General features: G+C 42.8%; 1 protein-coding gene across 11 annotated transcripts in view; it reads right to left on the reverse strand.

Annotated features, from left to right (window-relative positions):
• Nucleotides 1–21,064, reverse strand: part of ZMIZ1 (zinc finger MIZ-type containing 1) — a 424,473-nt gene that overhangs the window by 119,536 nt on the left and 283,873 nt on the right. The window contains exon 1 of one of the 11 annotated variants that reach the window (XM_074296729.1): nt 9,009–9,176. The exons of 9 other annotated variants lie outside the window; for them this stretch is intronic. The gene's annotated coding sequence lies outside the window, so the exon portion shown is untranslated. Of the gene's footprint in view, nt 1–2,833; nt 3,307–9,008; nt 9,177–21,064 lie in introns of those variants that run through there. One more of the 11 variants, XM_074296730.1, reaches the window with a different exon arrangement.

The following is a 21,064-nucleotide window of genomic DNA, read 5'->3' on the forward strand; positions in this document are numbered from 1 at the left end:
AGGTATCTCCCCACCGACAGGCACCAGCAAATACCCTCAGGACCAAAGTGTCATTGATTAAAGATAAACACCATCATCCAGGAAGGCTTTTTTTTCTTCTAACTCAGCCAAAGCACATCTTCCCATTCCGGGGACCCAACTTGGAGCCAGCTCCCTGGCTCCTATCCTCATGCTCAATCAATTGATGGTTTCATATTGATTGGTACCTAGGAGGCACTAAGGTACTCTATAGAGAGACCTGACTCTGCTTGAGGGCCCTCAATGACTACTATTCTGTCCCTTCCCTTTACTTCTCTTAATGCTAAGGGACTATGTTCAATAAACTGTCTTCTCTTAAGGTGAGAAGAGTAACATTTCCTACTTCCGCCCTCTCTCTGATTGGACTGGCAATGCTAGGATCTGAATTCTGCTTCTAGTTCCATCATTAATAAGCTACCTGACCTTGGGACAAATTATATATCTCTTTAAACCCCAGTTTCTATATTTGATCAATGGGCAACTCTTAATACCTACTCTATAGCTCTTTGATAGAACTTTTGTGAGGATCAGATGTGACAGCAGACATGTGAAAAATCTGAAAAATATTCTTGCTATACACAAGCAAACTTGGCATTTTGAAAGTCAAAACTTTTTTTCCCCCTTCCACTAAGCTTCTAGTTATTACCAGGAAGTACAAATTCTTATCATCTGGTCTCTTCTCACTAAGGAAGTTCAAAGTAAAAATAACCATGACTACAACTTTCAACTAACCAATCTATGCTGGTCACCCAGACCAACAGTATGAAAATGGGAACTGATAGAGCAACTGTGACAGAGCTCACCACTTTCTGGGTCCCAGGTCATCTTTCTCAAACAAATATGGAGGGAGAAAACAAGGTTTCCAAGGGGGGTGGAGAAAAGGCTTCTACTCTTTGCCATGAACACAAGATTTGAGACAGTCTTGACTTAGAATTATAGAATTCGAGAACTAGAAGGGACTTTTGATTATCTAAAATGACCTCTTATACAGTGATTACAATGTGCATCACTGACATGGGGCACTCCATAAGAAGTACTTCCTGAGGTCCTTACAATATGTGCATTATGGACAGGGACGAACAGCACACAGTCCTGTTAGGATTACTAAGTGAGAACTGAGGTTGTCTGGACAGTGACAAGGTGAGAATTCAGGTTTTCTGGACAATTACAAGGTGAGAACTCAGGTTGACTTGATAGAGGGGGCAAGCTCATTGGCTGGGGTGGTTCTTCCCAGAAGCCCTTGCATTATCCCACGCCCATTCCCTCTATCAAGTCAACCTGAGTTCTCACCTTGTAATTGTCCAGAAAACCTGAATTCTCACCTTGTCACTGTCCAGACAACCTCAGTTCTCACTTAGTAATCCTAACACAGTCCCATGCCATTTTAGCCTGGATTCAAAAGACTTCCCCTTTCCAAACTCTGGGAGAGATGTCAACCACTTGTCATCATTTTTGGCCCCTATATCACATCAGTCTCAAAGGTTACACAACCTCTTAAAGATGCTTTAACTTTCTATAGACAGGTGCCGAGGAAAGGTGTCTTCGGGGCCAACAACATCTTGGACCTGAATCTTTTCCAACATATTCCCATCCTCCCCCCCAAAAGAAAGAATTGTCCAGATAAGCCTTCCAACTATGCCCATCAACACCAAGACTCTACGGTCATATTCAACTGCTTTGGGGGCATTTGGGCCAGACTGGAAAAAACAGAAATACTCATGACTATTGCTATTAGAATCCTCTCAAATGTTCTTAAGAGGCCCCTCTGGAGAAGGACAGATTTTGTTCCTAAGGCCAAGGACCATCCAGGAATATGACCACAGCCCTAATTCCTGGCTGTCTGCCAGGATACTGTAAGCTTTTAAACCTGCTTGGGGTTGTTCAGTCCTTTCACCTTCATTTCACTTCCATCTTGATTAGATGGTAGTTGTGGTGTGTAACACAAACATCTAAGCTGCATGCTTTGATTTCAGTGCAAGGAGCCTTCTCCTAAACCCTTTCTTCCTCCCCATTTACTCCAACCCTTTGAAATACTCCCTCCTCAAGTCTTTTAAACAGATATTTCTAACCCTGGCCCTTAAGGCAAGGCAGCCTCCAGAGTGCTCAGAGAACTAAGAAAACTCTTGCTAACTTTGGAGACTGATCCAAAGGCCAAAACGACCCCTTTGCTAGGAGCTTCTTTGGGAATACTTGGCAGAAATCTCTTTGGACTTATGTGGCAAGGACTTGCAGAAAGCCAGTCTGACTGAAATGGTGACATCACCAGATACTTATTCCTCTGGGAGCATTCTGACAACATTTTGACAGTACAGACAGCTTAAAGTTTCAAGACGTGCGGTGAATGCCATGGGTACTTTTTTTTTTTTTTTTTTTTTTTAATGATCAAAGGTTAAAGAAAAAGCCTTTTCAAATGCCTGCTTAACAGTCAACACTCCACCTTTTTTTTTTCCCTGAGTTGAGGGAAGTCCCAAGGAAAAGAATAAAATTAGCCAGCTTTGTACAGCTTGTTGAGGGAGGCACAATACATGGTAACTGTATGCAAATATGTTCCACTTTTCTATGGAAGTCCGCCTTTTCAGTCTCTTGGACTGTGCTCTCTCCATCTGACAACATGCAACACAGGGTTTGCTCTACCCACAATGCACCATCTCTGCCTCTGTCTCATACACACACATACACTAGCTCACACTCACATACACACAGAGCCTCAGTCGGGCTGGAGGACACATCCCCAGCACCCCAGAGTCTTCCCCACCTTCAGCCCGTGTCCTTCTTCCGCCTCCCTTCTATGCCTCCCCTCCCCCCCTCAACTTACCCACAAGTCACACTTCATTCATACTAGTCCTCTCCTCCCCTCTTGCTTCTGCTGCTGGGGAAAGGGCCACATATGGCTGGGAACAAACAGTTCTAGGCAGAATTCAGCTAGAGCAGAACAAAGACAGAGCCTGCAAGGGAGGGCAGCCTTCTTGTGTCTACACAAGGCAGCCAGAAGCTGTTCTCAAGCCCCTGCTCCCCTCTCGCTTTCTCCTCCTCAGAGGGCACCCTGCGCTCGCTCACTCGCGCTCTCTTTCTCTCTCTCTCTCCTTTCTCTCTGCCTGTCCAGCTACTGCACAACACACATCAATTATTCATTGCTTGTCTCCGAGTTTCCAGGCAAAACCAATCACAGATGGAGGCTCTGCTAATGGGGCCGCTGCCGCGGTTGCCAGCAGCCTGTTTGTGCTCGGGCGACAATCCTCCAGAGACAATAAAGGGAATCGGGTTAAGCTGGAAAACTTCACACATCCCTGAGCAGCCCTGAACAGGGGGAAGAGAGAGAGGAACAGAGGGGGGAGGGGGGAAGGAGGAGAGAGAGAGACAGACAGAGAGAGAGAGAGAGAGAGAGAGAGAGAGAGAGAGAGAGAGAGAGAGAGAGAGACAGCTGCCAGGCTTCGTGGGTACCACGTTTAGAGCTCCCCAGTGAAGCTAGCGCATGGGTTGGTTTAAATGTCCCTGGCAGGAAGGACATAGATGGGGCTGGGCGAAAGGTGGTTCTTAAGGAGGGAAAAAGCAAACACACATTTCTTTTTTCTTGTCTTTTGTTTTTTAGCGGGAGGAGGAAGAAGATTGCCCTCCCCTCCAAATAAATAAAGGAAAATCTCACCTCGGCTGTGTGCCAGAGATATGGGGTGCTTCTGTCTCTCTAGTGATCCATTTCTTTCTCTTTCCCACCACGCGAGCGTCACACCCACCCACCCTCACACACTCACGCCACACACACGTTTTCAGAGAGAGAGAGAGAGAGAGAGAGAGAGAGAGAGAGAGAAATTTGGAGGAGGCTCACATTTCAAACTTACAGGGAGGGCTGGGGCACGTTTCAGGACAAAGCGCAGCTCCTGCCTCCAGCATCCCCTAGAGGTGGCTAAAAATGCCGGCTGCCCAAGTACCACCCCCCTCCCCACCCCATCCATTAATTGGAGGCAACACTTGTTCGAGTGTGTCTAACAAATCATCTCGAGAGCCCAGGGGGCTGGAAGTCTTTAGATAGGGAACCCTAGGAGGCTGGAGTGACTCCGAGAATCCAACCACGCCAGCTAATGAGTGTCCGGGAAGAAAGAACTGGCTGGCCAACTAGGGGCCGGGAGGGGGACATTACAAATGTACAAGACACATGAAACTGGGGGTGCGGTCCCAAACCTCCCTCCTCACCTGCCCGGGTGAGGCTGTCTGAGCAGCGGAGGATTCCTAGGGCTAAGGCCACGAGGAGGAGGAGGAGGAGGGTGCCCTTCTCAGTGAGCCAAAGGGCACAAGGGCAGGCTGGGGGCGAGAGCGGCACCGGGAAAAGGCTGCGAGCTGGAATGGGGTTTCCGCAGCGAAGGTGACATGGTTCTTCCCTTCCCTCTTCAACCCATCCCCCCCAGCCACCCATCCTCCAATCTCGGAAGCCTTGTACTCATCAGGAGTGTGTGCGCGCACGAGCATCGCGCGCGCACGTGGGACACAGACAGACACAGAGACAGCAGACCATGTGACCCACCGGGAAAACTGGAGGGAGGTTGAAAGCTGCCGCAGGGTGGCCGGCTCAGCCCGCCCCTCCTCCCGACACAACATCCTGAGCTGGCCGCTGCCCTAGCCTGCCTTGGAGCTCCCGGCTTTCGGCACAGCAGGGCTGGGCGTCCCACTGGGAGGCGGCCGGCAGGGTCTCCCCTTCAGCCTCCAGGCACACCACGAGAGCAAATTCCCAGGGAAGCCTTGGAACTGACCAGCCTTACAAAACACACACACACACTCTCTCTCTCTCTCTCTCTCTCTCTCTCTCTCTCTCTCTCTCTCTCTCTCTCTCTCTCTCTCTCTCTCTCCCTCAGTGGCGGACAATGCTTTATCTCCTCCCTCCTTCATGACCATCTTCTGGGGGTCACCTAACTCTGATCTTGGGCAAGTAATTTAACCTCACCTTGTCTCAGTTTCCTCATCTGTAAAACGGGAATAAATAATAGCTTTTACCTTCCAGTCTCCTCATGAGGATCAAAGGCGATAATAATTGTAAAGAGCATAGAACAATACCTGGTACATAATAAACACTATATAAATTTTATCTATTGTGATCATAACTATTATTAAAATCCCTTTCCTTCAGTTTCATTATTTGCAAAAATAAGGGGTTTGGGTTGGACTGCCTCAGAGGTCTTTTGCATCAATGAGCCTACATCCTACTACCATGAATTTGTGGAAATTATTTGAATTCTGGCAGAAATAGAATACACTTGTTACCAAGAAGAAATAAAGAATGGATAGAGCAGAGAGAGCTATGGGGAAAAAACACTGGTTCTGGAGTCAGAGGACCTGGGTTCAAGTTTTACAGATCAAGTGTCATTTAATACTCCCCTCCCCCCAGCCTTCAGTCTTCTTATCTGTAATGTGAGATTGGGCCAGATGGCCCCCTAATTAGGGTCTCTTCCAGCTCTGGGTCTATATTGGCCTAGTCCAAGCTTTTCAATTTAAAGATGAGGACATGTAAGGCCAACTTGAAAGGGAAAATGATTTGTCCAAGAATCCTATTTCTAACAAAGGAAAAGGAAAAAAAAAAATACTTCAAGGTTTCCCAGTAGAACCCCCACATTATGCCCAATGTCTTTCTCAGGGACAGTATAAGGACTAGGTATCTAAGTGTCCTGGTTCATTACAGGACTCATTCCTCTACATGACAGCTTATTTTTTATGGCTCATCTCCTGGTTGGGATTATCAGTCCCCTCTAGTCACCTCCTTCCTTCTCTCCTGAACCCCCACTGGAGAGCTGATTAAATGTCATTTCTTCCCCACCAGGCTTGCTTCTCAAATCTCCACCTCTCCTCCACACCTCCAAAATCCCCGCCAAGGCCTGTTCATTTTTCTGTCTCAGTCTCTTCCTTAAACCACCCGCCTGCCTGTTTGCCTTCATAGTGGAAGCGTGTTAGACAAATCACTTATCTAGAAATTATGTACTTATTCCTTGTTTGACATAAATCTTCAACAGGACTCTAATCCCACCCCATTGCTACTTGAAATATCACTTTCTATGATGACATTTTGAGACAGAGTTGTCATGGGCTTTTCTACTGGCATTCCAGTTAAATAGATTAATTCATACTTCATAACTTGCTGAATTTTAGACAAGAACAGTGTCATGTAAGAGAAATTCATCCTTTTTTCTCTCTCATCCTTGCCCTTCCCCGCCCCCTCAGGCCAAAGACCAGAACAAAATTCTTCTCTGGGTCTTTAGGCTTGCAGTAGAAGAATCTCTCTACTTGCTCTCATCAGATTCAAATTCCACCCATTAATTCAAGGCCCAGCTGAAATGTAATCTCAGCCAAAAAAATCTTTCCTGACTATCACTACTATACATACATAAAACACCCTCACAGCACTTAGATGTCTTTTCGTATTTTTTGATGATTTCATTCATTCACAGAGTGCTTACTATATTCAAGACAATATGGGATCTAGAGGAATTGGCAATATTTTGTTCCAACCTTCTTTTTGATCACACTGGTCTTATGATAATATCCTGGGTCCAATTAGGCAGGTACAGTAAAACTCTCATTTATCCAGAAATTAAACTACAAAAGTCAAGTACTAATGAATTATCAGAAATTAAGTGTCACTTCAGTACATTTTATGGCATTATATATATATATATATATATATATATATATATATATATATATATATATATATATATATATATATATATACCTTTAAAATAGGTAAACAACAGGGTCCATGTGTTGATTAGTTTGTCCTGATTGTACTTTGTTACATGTGACTGTACTTTATTTGTTACATGGATAGGTTCTTTGAAGGTAAAGGGGTAAAGTGATGGTGATGTTTAAAGGAATAAGGACAATAATGTAACTTTTTAAAAGAGTGGCTCTGGTAAACAACTTGCCATATATGGTCTCTATCATAAATCTATTGACCACAATGGCCCAGTACAGAGTGGGAATAATGTAGAAAGAGCATCACCCAAGGAATGAATGGAACCAGGACTTCAGTACAAATTCAGTACAAATTCTATAACCAATCTTATCTTTGTGATTTTGGGTATGTTACTTAGCATCCCTAGGACTTAGCTTATCTAAATCTATGATTTATGTCCCTCATAAACTTATAAAAATCATAATTAACTTATCTGTAAATCTTATGATTTATGTAAATCACAAACTTTGAAAATGATAACTTATGAACATTTCCTGTTCGGGCTACAAAGAATCCCAGAAACTTATTCTATGGATAGGCATTTGTTGGAAATAATTCCTAGCTAGAAGAGTTGTAGCCTGAAATGATGCTCTAGTAAACCAATCGCTAATTATTATAATTTGGGGGACATACAGAATATGTCACCCATATTCTACAGGATATTCCTATGAAAGAATGATGTTTCCCATTCTATAGATGGGTGAAGTGAAGACCAGGAAATCAGAGATGGCATAGCAAATCTAATCAGTTGAGGATGAGGAATGGATGCTTGATAACATCCAGCAACTAACTTGGGCTGCAATTCTCATCTCTCATAACTGCTCAGGGTTTGTTACACATTTTTGGGAAGGTGGCAATTATTGGTACTATTCACCCAGAATCAGATGAATGAAAAGAGACATATTTTTCTCATTGTGCAAGAATGTTCAAAACATTTTGCCATGAGCTTCCTGTGTAAGTGTAGAAATGAAAAACATGGTCTTCTTTTCCCAAGGCTGGAATCCCATCAACTTGAAGAACATCACACAAGAACATTAAAAAAAACCAAACCAAAAAACCCAACAACAACAACAACAAAAACACCAGCCCAGATCAAGCCGGTGGTTCCTAAATGAACCAAAACTCTGTTTCTAAGGCAACACAAGTCATGTTATATGAAGAAATTAAGGGTCTTCTGGATGGCTATCTCAAAAGAAATATGAACATACTTCAGTCATTCATTTAATAAATATTGTGTTCGGGACTATAGTAAAATCTTTTTTGAGCATGACTGAGTCTGTCATAGTTCACATGGAAAGACATATGTACTAGAATGGACCTCAGGGGTCATAAGATCAGAGTAATTCAGGAGCTTGGATTTAAAGCTGGAAGAGACCTTGGACACTGCAGACACATTTACAGAAGAGGAAGTGAGGATCAAGAAAGTGAAGTGAGTTAATTGTCCCAAGTTACACAGCTAGTAAATAACAGGGCCAAGATTTGAATACAGTCCATATCTACACATGATTAGGCTGGAAGCTGATAGATGGTAAGGGGGGAAAAAACAACCCAGATTTGTAAATAGGGCTTCTTAAATGTTTTGAGATCAAGAAAGTTGAGGCTAGATTTATTCTTACTCTTCCTTAGGTTACACTACTGCATGCTTCTGGAAGCAAGAAAACCTGTAATTGTCCAAAATATTAAGCAATTTAAGCTATCACCTAATTCAGAATGAGTTGTCCCTTCTGTCCCCAAGTAACTGAGTTGATCCCATTTACAAAACCCCAAAGTAGAGGTCTCCAAAACGTGGAGGGAAGAAGAGAGAGTGAGTGGAATCAAAAGAAAAACCAAAACTGGCTACCCCCAAACCCAGTCTTTTAGTGACGGAAGAAGGAAGGCTTTCTGGAGGCTAATTCAATTCAAAGAAGATTTCATTAGGCAGCCATCAAACAAGGTGCGAGCTGGCGCAGCGGGGCACTTTGCTAACCTACCAAAATGACCACAGTGTCTGGGAGGACGCTCAGAGCCCGGGGAAAGTCATTAGGAGGGGGGGAGGGAAAGGAAAATCAGCAGGCGGAGAGCTACCTTAGGCTTGGATGCCTGCCAAGGGCTGGGAGGATCAATAGTCTGCTGGATTTTGTTCTCTGTCTGTCTGTCTGTGTCCCCTTTCTGTGGGCCTGGGCTACAAGACGCACCAATAAATCACAGAGAGCTGCATCCCAGCGAGACGTCAGGCAGCGCGCTCGGAGCGAGGCTCCCTTCGCTGCGCTCCGGGAACCTTTCAAGCAAAACCCACCTTGGAAGGATCAAACCAACTCCATCCGGGAGGGGTAGGGGCAGCCTTGCAGGCTGAAGGAGCAAGGAAGGAAAAAATCTCCTCCCGGGGTGGTTCCGGCCGGCCAGCAGGCTCTCCCCGCAGCAGACTAGCTAGAGAGCTGGGCTGATTCAAGCCCTGTCCTTATCCTCCCCGCCTAGCTTCCGGCCAGACCTCTCCACTAGCAAGGAAGAGGAGTAGGGGGGCGGCGGTGTGACTTTGTGTGCGAGGGGTGGGGGTGGGGTGAGGAACGAGGCAATAGCTTCTCCCTCCCAGCGCTCCTATCTGTCCTGATGGGTGGGGTAGCTGAGCCAGGTCGAAATTTTGGCCAGAGCCCTTATTCTAGTCCCTTTGGCTTCGGGGCAGCCAGGGGTCAAAATGGGTTCTCTGTCTTCGCCCCCATCATCTCCCCGGAAAGTGTGGCTTTCTGTCCTGGCCACGGGCCATGAGGACCCTTCTGACTCGGGGGGATGGAAATAGGAGGTTACTTGGAGTCGGGCTAAACAATAATGGAAATAGAAAATGCACGAGATGGTTCTTCCCTCCCATCCATTGGGAACCTCCCCTTAAAAGGCAGAAGAAGGCAGTAGGACTAGTTTCTACTTACTTGGCAGGAGTTTGTTTATTTGGCTGATCCGAGCTAGGTCGGAGCTAAGAGTCCTAAGCTTCTGCTAGGCTTTGGGCAGGGTCAGGAGTAGAGCTGCTAAAATGGGGGGGGGGGGGGGCGTTTATGTTTGGGGTGGGAGGAAAAAGTTCTTCCAGAGAGCTGGGTTCAAAACCTGCCTCTTGATAGTTGCTAGGTGTATGACCATGGACAAGTCACTTAACCTGGTATAAACAGTGTAAAGCATGTAGGACTGGGAGGCTATATCCATGTAAAATTTCAGTAATTTTTAGTTTCTTCTATAATGGGGATAGGTTGCCCTGAATCACTGAATTCATTTTTAATTCAACAAATATTTTCAAGTTCTTAATATTTCTATTTATTGCCCTTCCCCCAAGGCTCTAGCTTTCTAGTTTATTGGGGAGCAAGGCAAGATTAGGGTTGGATATCTAATGCTTAGCAAATCTCACAACAAGGAGCAAAGCAATCATTAGTATTGGTTACCTTCAGAAATTATTTCTATACCTGCTCAACTGTGAAGGAGGCAGGGCTCCAGGATGTCTGCCTGCACACACACACACACACACACACACACACACACACACACACAGAGTAATCTCTGCTAAAACAACTGCACTAACTTCTCTTGAGCAGTCAGGGAGATTTTCAAGGCCAGATACATTCAAGGAAACCAACCCACTGGAGAGGAGGTAGAAAATTATTATTAAAGTATTTCTACTCTTGTCTTTCATTCTAAATAGCATCAGAATACCCAAGGTTTGGATGACTATCTTTTCAGAACTCAGAGACAATTTTGATAAAGAGAGGGGTATCAGATTGGGATTTAAGAGACCTCGGCTCTACTCTGTTCCACCACTGCCTCATCTTGAATGCACCACTTAAAGTCTCTGAGATTCAGTTTGCTAATCTGCAAAATTCAAGGATTGAACTCTAGTTCCTTCTAATTCTACTCTTACAATGCTATGATCTTTCTGCACCTCAGTTTCCCTATCTGCTAAGATAGCTAGCAGACCTTTGAGATCTCTTCTGTCTCTGCTACCTTATAACTTTCTGTGACAGTGCCATCCTAAAGAACACTAAACCTTTCAGCTAGACATAGGAAGGTGGCAGGCTTTTTGACAATGCAGGCAGCTGGTGGGAAAATCGCTAAATCCACACATTCTCTTCTGGAATCATCCCATCAAGACCTTCTCCCCAGGGAAGTAATAAAGCACCCAATACCCTCTGACTACTGAGCCACAAAACCCAAGCTGTCTTTCTGATCATATCCCTTCAAAAGAAACTTGAGAAATCAATGGGAAGAAATTGTCTACTGCCCTTCCCAATTCTCTTTCCCACTCCTTAAACAAAATCTAAACCAAAGATTGCTTCCTTTCTGAATTTTCCAAGCCCAAGATGTTCCTGTCCAATACATAATTCATAATGGACATGGAAACAAGGGCCTCCAGCCAGGCATGGCACTGGGATCTGGAAGTCATCAATAAAGTTGGCTATTGGCTTAGACAGCTCTACTCCAGACCTACCACCATTCTGAGCTCTGGCTGTAATCCTGTGGGCTGGATTTTGACAAGAGAGAATGGGAACTCGAGCTGGTGGTTGAGAGGAGAGGGTGAAGATGGAAGCTGGCCAGGGTTAATCCAGTATCTATATCATCAAAGGAGACCAAAGAATATTTGGCTTTTGTACCATATATATGCATACATAAATGTGTGTGTATACACACACACACACACACAAACACACACACACACACATCCCATCCATTCATATAGGAAATTTCTCATGGGGAAAAAAAAAAATCCCCCCTATCCATGCAGGCAATACTCTGAAATGTACAGCCTTAGAGAGTTGGGGGTGGAAGGAGCTTTGAGAAGCACAGCAATACAATCTGTGTGTGTCAGAGGAAGGATTTGAACTTTTCTCTCCTTTAACACCTTATCATCCTCTAATGTATTCTATTCAACAAACATTTAGTAAGTACTTTGTATGTGCTAGGTGATAAGGACAAGAAGTCAAAACAAAAGAATTATATTTGCTCTAAACATTTTGCATATATTAGCCTGTGTCTAAAATTATACCCTCATTTTGGGCAGGGACCATTTTGAGCGTTTCTATGTATCATCATCTTATTTCAACATTTATTAGATGAGTTTATGTCTCCTCATCTCCAGTTTTGTAGGAACTGTTCCTTCTTTCCTTTTATCTCCTTAAAGCACATGGAACATGGCTGGGAACAGATGAGGAGCAATTAAAATTTGTTGACTGATATTGAATCATGGACTTAAAAGCTAGAAGGACCTTGGAGTTTATCTAATCCAAATAAATCCCCCTCATTTACAAATGAGGAAATTGAGTCCCAAGATAATTAATTTGCCCAAACCTAGTTTCTCTGGTTCCAAATACAATTGTCACATATATATATAGTTTCTACCCCTCAATTTTTCTAAACCTTTGATTATTTTTGTACATTTCATCACCTCTTTGAAGACACTGGGTCTGGAGATGAGCAACCAGGCATTTGATCATTTGTCTGGGGAAAGTCAAAGAGTGAGGGTAGGGAAGATAGAAGAAATGGAAGGAAACTGTATTCTAAGTCTGGCGCAATGCATGGCACATCCATGCTTTTCTATCTATTCATTCATTTATTCGTTCATATTTGTCATTTTAGGCTGTATTAATATTCTATTACATATATATACCATCATTTGTTCAGCCTTTCCTCAATCAATGGACATCTACTTTACTTCTAGTTCTTTGCTACCACAAAAAGAGCTTCTGTGACTATTTTTGGTATATAGGACCTTTCTAGGAGAGAGACTTTCTAAACAATAATTCCACAGCCCATCCTGCAGGCTCTAATGGAGGCCATTATTCTTCAGTCCACTCCTCTTCCATTCTTAGCTTCCTCTCCTCCCTTCCCAAGTCTCATTTGAGACTAGAGCATCATCTTTCCTTCTTTAACCCTTACTAATTAAGATTTAGCTTGAGATCAATCTCCATTTTATTGGAAAACATTTCCTCCCCCCCCACCAAAAAAAAGATATTTCAGCCTTGTTCACTCTTTTTCCAAATACTATTTTGATAAAACGGTCCAATTTGGAATCGAATGGGAAGAGATGGCTCCCCATCTCCTTATGGGAAGGGGATACCCAATAAATCCTTTCATTCCATTAAAGAACTGCTCTAAACCAAGCCAACAATAAAAACAATGAGACTTCTCAAGATGTACTTAAAACTATCACTCGCTTTCCCCCATGGAGTTCAAGAAAACAGATCCATTTCTTGCCGTCTGTGCATCAGGAGGGAGAAGTTTTCATTTTATCTATTACAAGGACCATTTACAAACATATTGGCCCTTCAGACACATGTGGGACCCTCGTCTCCTCATCTCACAGCAGACGTTTAATTGGGAGGAAGTGATTTTAAACATCTGGGGCAAACATCTGAGAGTTGGGCTGAAGACCACACAGAATCTAGAGGAAATTGAAATATATGCAATTATATCACTTCCTAGTCTGCGTGTGTTTAGGAGAAAGAACAAGATAAACAAATACAGAAGTTTCAAGGGGGTGATGCTTGCCTGCATTTTCTTTCCCCAAGAGAGAGGGAGCTGGGAGCCAGAGAGAGACAAAGGCAGCACAGTGTCTTTCAGAAGAACAGCGTTATTTCCTTATATCTATCTGCCGGCAACCTGGATGTCGCCAGGCCAATAGAAGTAAGTCGGTGATGGATAGAGTGGAGAGAGTCCCTTGGGAGGAGAGTAGGAACAAAGAAAAGGGGGGGGGGGAAGGTTAGCAACCATTTAGCTAAAATTTTTTTCTTCCTTCCAGGAAACCAAACACTACCTGGATAATGGTAGGGGGATGAAAGCAGAGATCTGAATGGACGGGTCTGGCTTAAGAGATCATAGTGTTTAGGACTGGAAGATACTGAGTGCAAATCTTTCATTTTTCAAAATGAGGAAACTGAGACCCAGAAAGATAAAAGGATATGGGACTTTACAAATTTTCTGACTCCATGTCTAGGACTCTTCCTCATTGGATCAAGGGCAGAATTGTAAACCTGGTAGAGTTTACTTTGGATTGCTGCCTACATCCTCTTGACCAGAATTACTGAATTCCGAGATAAACAACTAACTCATGCTAATCTATTCCTGCCATAATGGTTTAGAATTAGAACTGCAGACCTTAAAGAAACTTTAAAGATCATTTATGTAAACTACTTGTTTTTACAGATGAGGAAACTGAGGTTCCACTTCATCAGTGGTGGAGCCAGGATTTCTCAGAGACTTTGAATTCAAGGCTCTGTCCACTCACTCTTTTGTCTCTAAATTAGCTGTGACTTTGGAGAAAACAATTTCAGGGTCCAAAACCATAACTGGCCAGATAATATCCATCCTCAGTCCTTTCAGGGATGAGCCTTTGGAATGATAGAAGAGGAAGAAATAAAACATGCCTCTCAGTGTTACTCCTCATTCTGAATTTCAAGCATTTCCCATAAGTGCCCAATCATTTCTCTGCAGTAAGAAAATAAAGACTGCTAGGTTATAAAATAACTGGAAAGACTAAGGTATAGCCCCATTTAAAGATGGTTTGAGTTAGGTTGGATGCCATTTCTTATGACATTCCTCCCCTTTTGGACTATTCTCCTTCTTAGAGGCACTGAAGAAGTACAAGGCACTCAGGAAAACCTGGGTTCAAATCAAATATGTGACTGTGGACAAGTCACTTCCTCGACTGTAAAATGGAGATTTCACCTTATTTTTCTTGTGCACCATGATAAATGTGGAAATATGTTTAGGAGAATTGCACATATTTAACCTTTACTGGATGGCTTGCTATCTAGGGGAGGGAGGAGGAGGAAAGGGAAAGAGAAATATATGGGACACAAGGTTTTGCAAGGGTGAATGTTAAAAACTATCTTTGCATTATTTTGAAAAATAAAAAGCTATTATTAAAAAAATTAATGGAGATCATAGCATCTACCTCTCAGAATTGTTGTAAAAATCAAGTGAGATTATTTTTGTAGAATGCTTAGCATACTTATTGGCTCATAGTAGGTACTAAGTAAATGTCTCTTTCCCTCCCCTTTTTTTCCTGTTCCCAACCAAATCTTATCCAGTTATTAAAACCCAAGAGAAATCTTAACTCTCCAAGAGTAACCTACATTTTGAGATATATTGTAATGCTGGAGAAACTGAGGCAAGAGAACTCTGGCATAACAATATTAAAATATAACCCAAAGAAATGACTAATAGTAGAATTTTAGGCACTGAGAGAAATTCTCTTAGATTTCCAAAAGAGCTAACATATATTTCCCACTATTTTTAGCCCTCTAACAGAATTCAGCTAATTAAATCAATTAAGTCTACCTACTATGTGCAAACCATGTTCTGGGCATTAGAGAAATAAAGACAGATTGGGAGATTTCCAGTCTAGAGGGAAGCACAGGACAAGTACACAAGTAATTAAAATAATTAATAGAAGATCAAGTGAGAAAATTGTTACTGAGATGTTTGGGAAAATTATATGAGCAATTTGAGGAAGATGCAATCCCTTGTGTCAGGATGAAGGGGGAAAAGGTGCTGGTCCCCATACTTCATGAACAAGTTGGATCTGAAGGAGTGAGAGGACTTCACAAAGGCAAAGAGAAAGGAAAAAACAGTCCTAGAATGGGGTGAGCAGTAGCAAGATTATCTGGAAGACAGGCAATGAGCAAGGCATGGGGGGAAGGGAAATGTACAGCTGATCAGGTACACAGGAGACAGATTGAATAAGGCCTTGAATGCCAGAGTCAGGAGCCAATGTTTTATTGTAAGCTTCAAGGGAGCTATGGGAGGAGTGTGTGTGTGTGTGTGTGTGTGTGTGTGTGTGTGTGTGTGTGTGTGTGTGTGTGTGTTTAGTAAGATGGTCTCATCAATCCTGAGCAGAGAAGCAGTTTCCTCTGCAGGACTAGCCCTTGGAGAAGAATGTTTAAGTCAGCAAAATGCATCTTTGGTGTTCCCAATTCTCCTTTCTCCTCCTCCTCCTCCCTCCCTCGGGCATTAGCTTCTCCATGTGACCTGACTGCTCATTCTAGCCTGCCAGCTTCCCTCCCCACTCCCCACATATGCTGTCAGAACCTACTCTCCTATATGTAGCACAGGGAGAAAAGAGCCAGAGACATTTCATTTGTTTTTACTTTCAGCTCAAAAATAATTTTCAAAGCCTAAATATGAATTATAGTAAAAGTTTATTATGTGCAAGGCACTTTGGTAGGAATATGGGGTAAGAGACAAAAACCAAACAAAAAGGCAATAATAAAATAGTCCCTCCCTTGGAGAAGCTTAAGAGCCATTCTGGGAGGGCATATGAGAGATCCCTGAGGGGGCACATGAGCTAGCAGTTCTATGAGGAGAGATAAGGAAGGAGTGCACTGGAAACTTGGGGGACCCAAGGCATGGAGGTGAAAGATGTAACGTCATCCTGGGGACCAGCAATTAGATTGTGCAGAATGAGTGCCAAAAAGGAAATTTTCTGAAATAAGACCAGAAAGGTAAACAGGAGTATGATTGTGGAAAGCTTTCAATGCCAGTCTTTGTCTACTGCATTTATCATACCCCTCCTGACGCTAAACTCAGAGTCTGCCTCCTGTGTCACCCAGCGGGGGATGCTCTGAGAAATGAGAAGATTTGTCCAGAATAATGTTTCTGAGCTGGGATCTGAATTCAGGAATTCTCTGAAGTCAGAGAAACATTGGCCAGAAAGGCTTCCATCATGGGCCTGGTTTTGGAGATGTTCATTGCCGATAGATCATTTCAACCACATAGTTCTTTCTGTTTTCAGGCTCTGGTGAGTGTGTGTGTGTGTGTGTGTGTGTGTGTGTAAAAAGGAAGAGGAAAGAGAGATTCAAATCTGGGTGGCTAGAAGTCTGGTGGTACTCTCAAAAGAAATAGTGAAATTAGGAGAACACAAGAATTGGGAGAAAAGATGGGCTCCATTTGAGACCTGCCTAGTTAGAGGTGCTGATGGGATATCCAGGCAGAGATGCACAGCAGGCACTTGACAATGTGGGACTGAAGTTCAGGAGAAAGGGAGAGATGAAGAGCTGGATATATAGATTCCAGATTCATCTCCATAAAGATAATTAGACCCGTGGGAATTGATGAGATTTCCAAGGGAGAGAGGTAGAGCGAAAAGAGTAGAGGGCCCTTTGAGTATTCATCTGTAAAAATAGAGGGTTGCTTCTAAGGTCCTTGTCAGCTCAAAGACTAAAGTGAAATAATGGGTGTGAAAAGTATAAAAAGAGTCACATAAACTCAAGGTATTAGTAGCATTATCACCGATGCCCAAGTTCTATCTATAATGCTGTAGATCACAGTAAGGAATGCTAAGGAGATATGGGGACATAACACATCCATGCTCAAAACAAATTTATAAGTGGCTTCCTGTTGCTTAAGTCAGGAGGCTGGAAACTCCTCTGCCAGACACAAGATATTCCATTATTCTCCCTAGGCAACCTTATTCCCATTTCCTCAACTATAATGTGGTCTCCTTGGGTGTGGGAGTGTGGATCTTGTCTAAATTCACACTGTCTGTTGTTCTAGACTTAAGCTAGGAGCTCTAAGCACCTAGGTGCTAAAGGCTTGTTGACTGATTAACATTTGGACGCCTAGATTTACAGACTGTTAAGAGTCAGGACAAATCAACAAATCTTAACCCCTCATTTTAAGGAAAAAAAAAAAAAAAAAAAAAAAAAAAGGATTTACCCTAAGTCACTCAGCTTGTTAGCAGCAGAATCCGGAGATCAGTAGATCAGGAGATCAGACTTGCTCCAAAAAGGATGTGATGTATTAATTCTCAGACATGATATTTAGATTATTCAATAGAGGGAAAAACCTACCTCAGAACTGAGCCAGACTGAAAGGAAAATCTTCTGTAAGATTGAGTTTCTTTCCACCTATATATAATATTCCTTGTTTTGTGTGAAAATCTCTTTGTGGTCCAGATTTTATTTCTTTCCAAACAAATCAGACACTGGTGCCTTGGAAACCCTTCTGGAAGGTTGTCTTTGCCTCACATAAGGGATTTGCAAACCTTTAAAGGTGATGTCATCAATTCCTTCCCATGAGAGGCCGATAGAGAGAATTCATAACAATTATAGCCATCTCAAGGGCAGCTAGATGGCAAAGTGGATAGAGAGCAGCACTTGGACTTATCTTTCTGAGTTCAAAAATCCAGCCTCAGACACTTACTAGCTGTGTGACTCTGGGCAATTCACTTAATCCTGCTTGCCTCAATTTCCTCATCTGTAATGGAGAAGGAAATGGCAAACCATTCTAGTTATCTTTTTGCCCAAAAAAACCCTAAATGGGGATCACCAAGGGTCATGCAAGACTGAAAAATGACTCAACAACACCATTAGCTATCTCAAAACAGAAAAGGTTGTCTTATTAAGTAGTGGGTTCCCTCCCCATTGGGCATCTTCAAGCAAAGGTAACAACACAGAGGGAATTATTGTACATGTCACTAGGTTAAGTGGCTGAAGTGAGCCTAGATTCTGAGACTAGGACCAGTGGTCATGGAACTGGTTTCTGGTCTGAGCTCTGTCACTCACTACCTGGTAACCCTGACCATGTGAAAACTGCTTTCGGTCAAAGGAACATAGGACAGGAATAGGGCTTTGACTTGTAGTTTCATTAGTATAGGGAGCACCCAGATATGGAGATTCCCTCTAGCAATTCAAATAGGTGCCCGCTCACATTCTCTGCAACTGTAGTCTTAAGAGAGTTGCTTAAGATTAACTGTATAAATATGTACACAAATATTGGATTTAGAATATATTTAAATATGTTTAAGATACATTGGATTACCTGCCATTTAGGGGAGAGGGTAGGGGGAAAGAGGGAAAAACTTGGAATAAAAAGTTTTGTAAGGGTCGATATTGAAAAATTATCCATGCACATGTTTTATATATATATATATATATACATATATATGAAGTAATACACCTAAAGTAGATGAAAAAGAGAGTTGCTTAGAACACTAAATAGTTAAAAACTTTGTTCAAGGTCATACAGCCAATATGGATCAAAGACAGAACTTGAACTCAGATCTTCCTGGCTTTAAGCATGATTCTCTATCCATACTATTTTGAAAGCAAGAATATGCAAGCTTTTTTGTCTATATCAATTAGGCATTTTTAAATGCCTAAAATAAAATATATAACTTTTTTTTTAATGACACCAATTGTACAATGAGCTAATTATTGACTTTTTAAAAAAGTTTACAGATCCTGGAATAACTTTAGAGTTGGAAAAGAATTTAGAAACTCATCATATATAATTTTTTGACTTATTTTTTCAATGAAAAAAAATCACAACTTTTTTTCCTCCCTATTTTCCTCTTTTGAAAAAGAAAAAAAAATGCTTGTAGGAAATACACAAACTCATCATTTTTTGAGATGAGGAGACTATGGTCAGAGAAGTTAAAGGATTTGTGTCCAAGCTTACCCAGGCATTAAATGATAGTCAGGATTCAACCTCTGCTTTTCTGATTCCAATCTTTTTCTGCTATATCTTGTTGCTTCTCAGCTTCCTTATTTGTAAAATGAAGGGGCTGGTCCCTTTGTCCCAAACTGGCTAAGCTGGCTCTCCCTCCAAAGCCCAGAACCACACATGGCCCAGATAGCTGCCTTCTCCCCTATGGAGGAGGGGAAAGAGTTCAGCTGGGGCCAAGGGTGGCCTCCAGAAACAGCTCTTTAAAATGTGCATACTGGAAAAAGAGGCTGCAATCTTATCCCAGCAGGGCCCTCAGAAATAGGGGAGGAAGAGAAAAGACAGCCCTATTTGCTCTTCCAGCCCCTCCACACTTACATTCATGATAAGGGCCACTGGAAAAGTTTAGGATGGGAGTGGGGTGCAGAGAAAGAAAGGGTCAGACCACTCTCTCCCAGAGTAAAGCCCACTTTCTCTCCTTGGGGAAGTTGGATGATTCAGCAGCAGACTATCCACTAGGCCTGCCCTGGAGGGTTTCCAAGGCCCACAAAGAGTGGACAATAATGGTCAAAGGCTGGGTTAGGCTCCTCCCTCTGGCCCTAGCTTTCTCCCAAGAGACAAAAGGCCGGCAAACTCCATCCTGCAGTCTTGGAGGGAATGCTGGCCAAGAGGGAGCTAAGATCCTGGGAGAGAGACAAAGGGGGAGAGAGCAAAAGGAGGAAAAGATGAAGCAGCAAAGCAAAGAAGAAAGAATCAGAGGCAGACATTGCTACAGGGAGATAAAGAAAGAGGAAAATGGATAGACTGCATGAGATCACCTCTGAGTCTCTTTTTTCTCCCTGACCAAGGGAAACTCAGCCAGAGGATGTATAGGGGGTGAGCAAAAGGAGCATTCGGAAGTCAGCTTCTCATAAGGGGAAAAATATACACCCCAAAACATCACCGGGGAGGCCTTTTTCTCCCACAGAAATAAGAATCCAATTTTTCTCATTGTCCTCTCATTTTTAAATTCTCCCCCCCAAAGCCCTCTCCAGTGAGATCCACCATCTTTAACTCAGCTTTCTGCTCTCCCCCTACAGTTTTCTTTAACTCTGGGGTTCCCCTCTCTCCCTTATGGTTCCCCTCGTCCACTCTGAGATGACCTGAAAGGAAAACTTGCTCTATCTATTCCTAAATTCTCCTTTCCCCCAACCATCCCACTTGGCACAATGGATTCCAAATGGATGTGATTTCACTTAACTCCAAATTTATGACGGTGTAAGTTGGCCTTAGGCTCTCAACCCCACAGAAAAGTGGGGGAGCTAAATAAGCTTACTAAAAAGTAAACTACAAGTGGGGATGGGTGGGGGAGGTGTGGATGGCTAACATCCTCAACAGAGCAAATATTTTCAAGTACTATTTGCATTCAATTAATATGCTAATTAAAATGGACTCTTATTCTTTTCACTAGAGTAGATTTGGCTGGTGCTCCACTAGTCAGAGGTTTTTCTTTTTGGTCTGTATAAAAGTAAAAAGAGCAGTTGGTTGTCCAGTGGTTAGAGACCTGGGCCTGCATTTAGGCCCTGAATCTTCTTGAATTCACATCTGGCCTCAGATATTTACTAGTTGTGGGACACTGGGCAAGTTAACTTGGATTCTGTTTGCCTCAGTTTCCTCATCTATAAAATGAAGTTGGAGAAGGAAATGGCAAACCACCTCCAGTATCTTGGTCAAGAATGCAGCAGGAGGGGCAGCTAGGTGGTGCAGTGGTTAGAGCACCTGCCCTGAAGACAGTAGGACTTGAGTTCAAATCTAGTCTCAGACACTTAACACTTCCTAGCTGTGTAACCTTGGAGAAGTCACAAAAAGAAAAAATGAAGAAGAAAAATGAATCAGGAGTGGGAAATAACAGGTCCATACTCTGAGACTTTACACAGGTCCTCCTGAAATACTCAGAGA

This window comes from Sminthopsis crassicaudata, chromosome 2 (assembly GCF_048593235.1).
Source record: "Sminthopsis crassicaudata isolate SCR6 chromosome 2, ASM4859323v1, whole genome shotgun sequence".
NCBI lineage: Eukaryota > Metazoa > Chordata > Mammalia > Dasyuromorphia > Dasyuridae > Sminthopsis > Sminthopsis crassicaudata.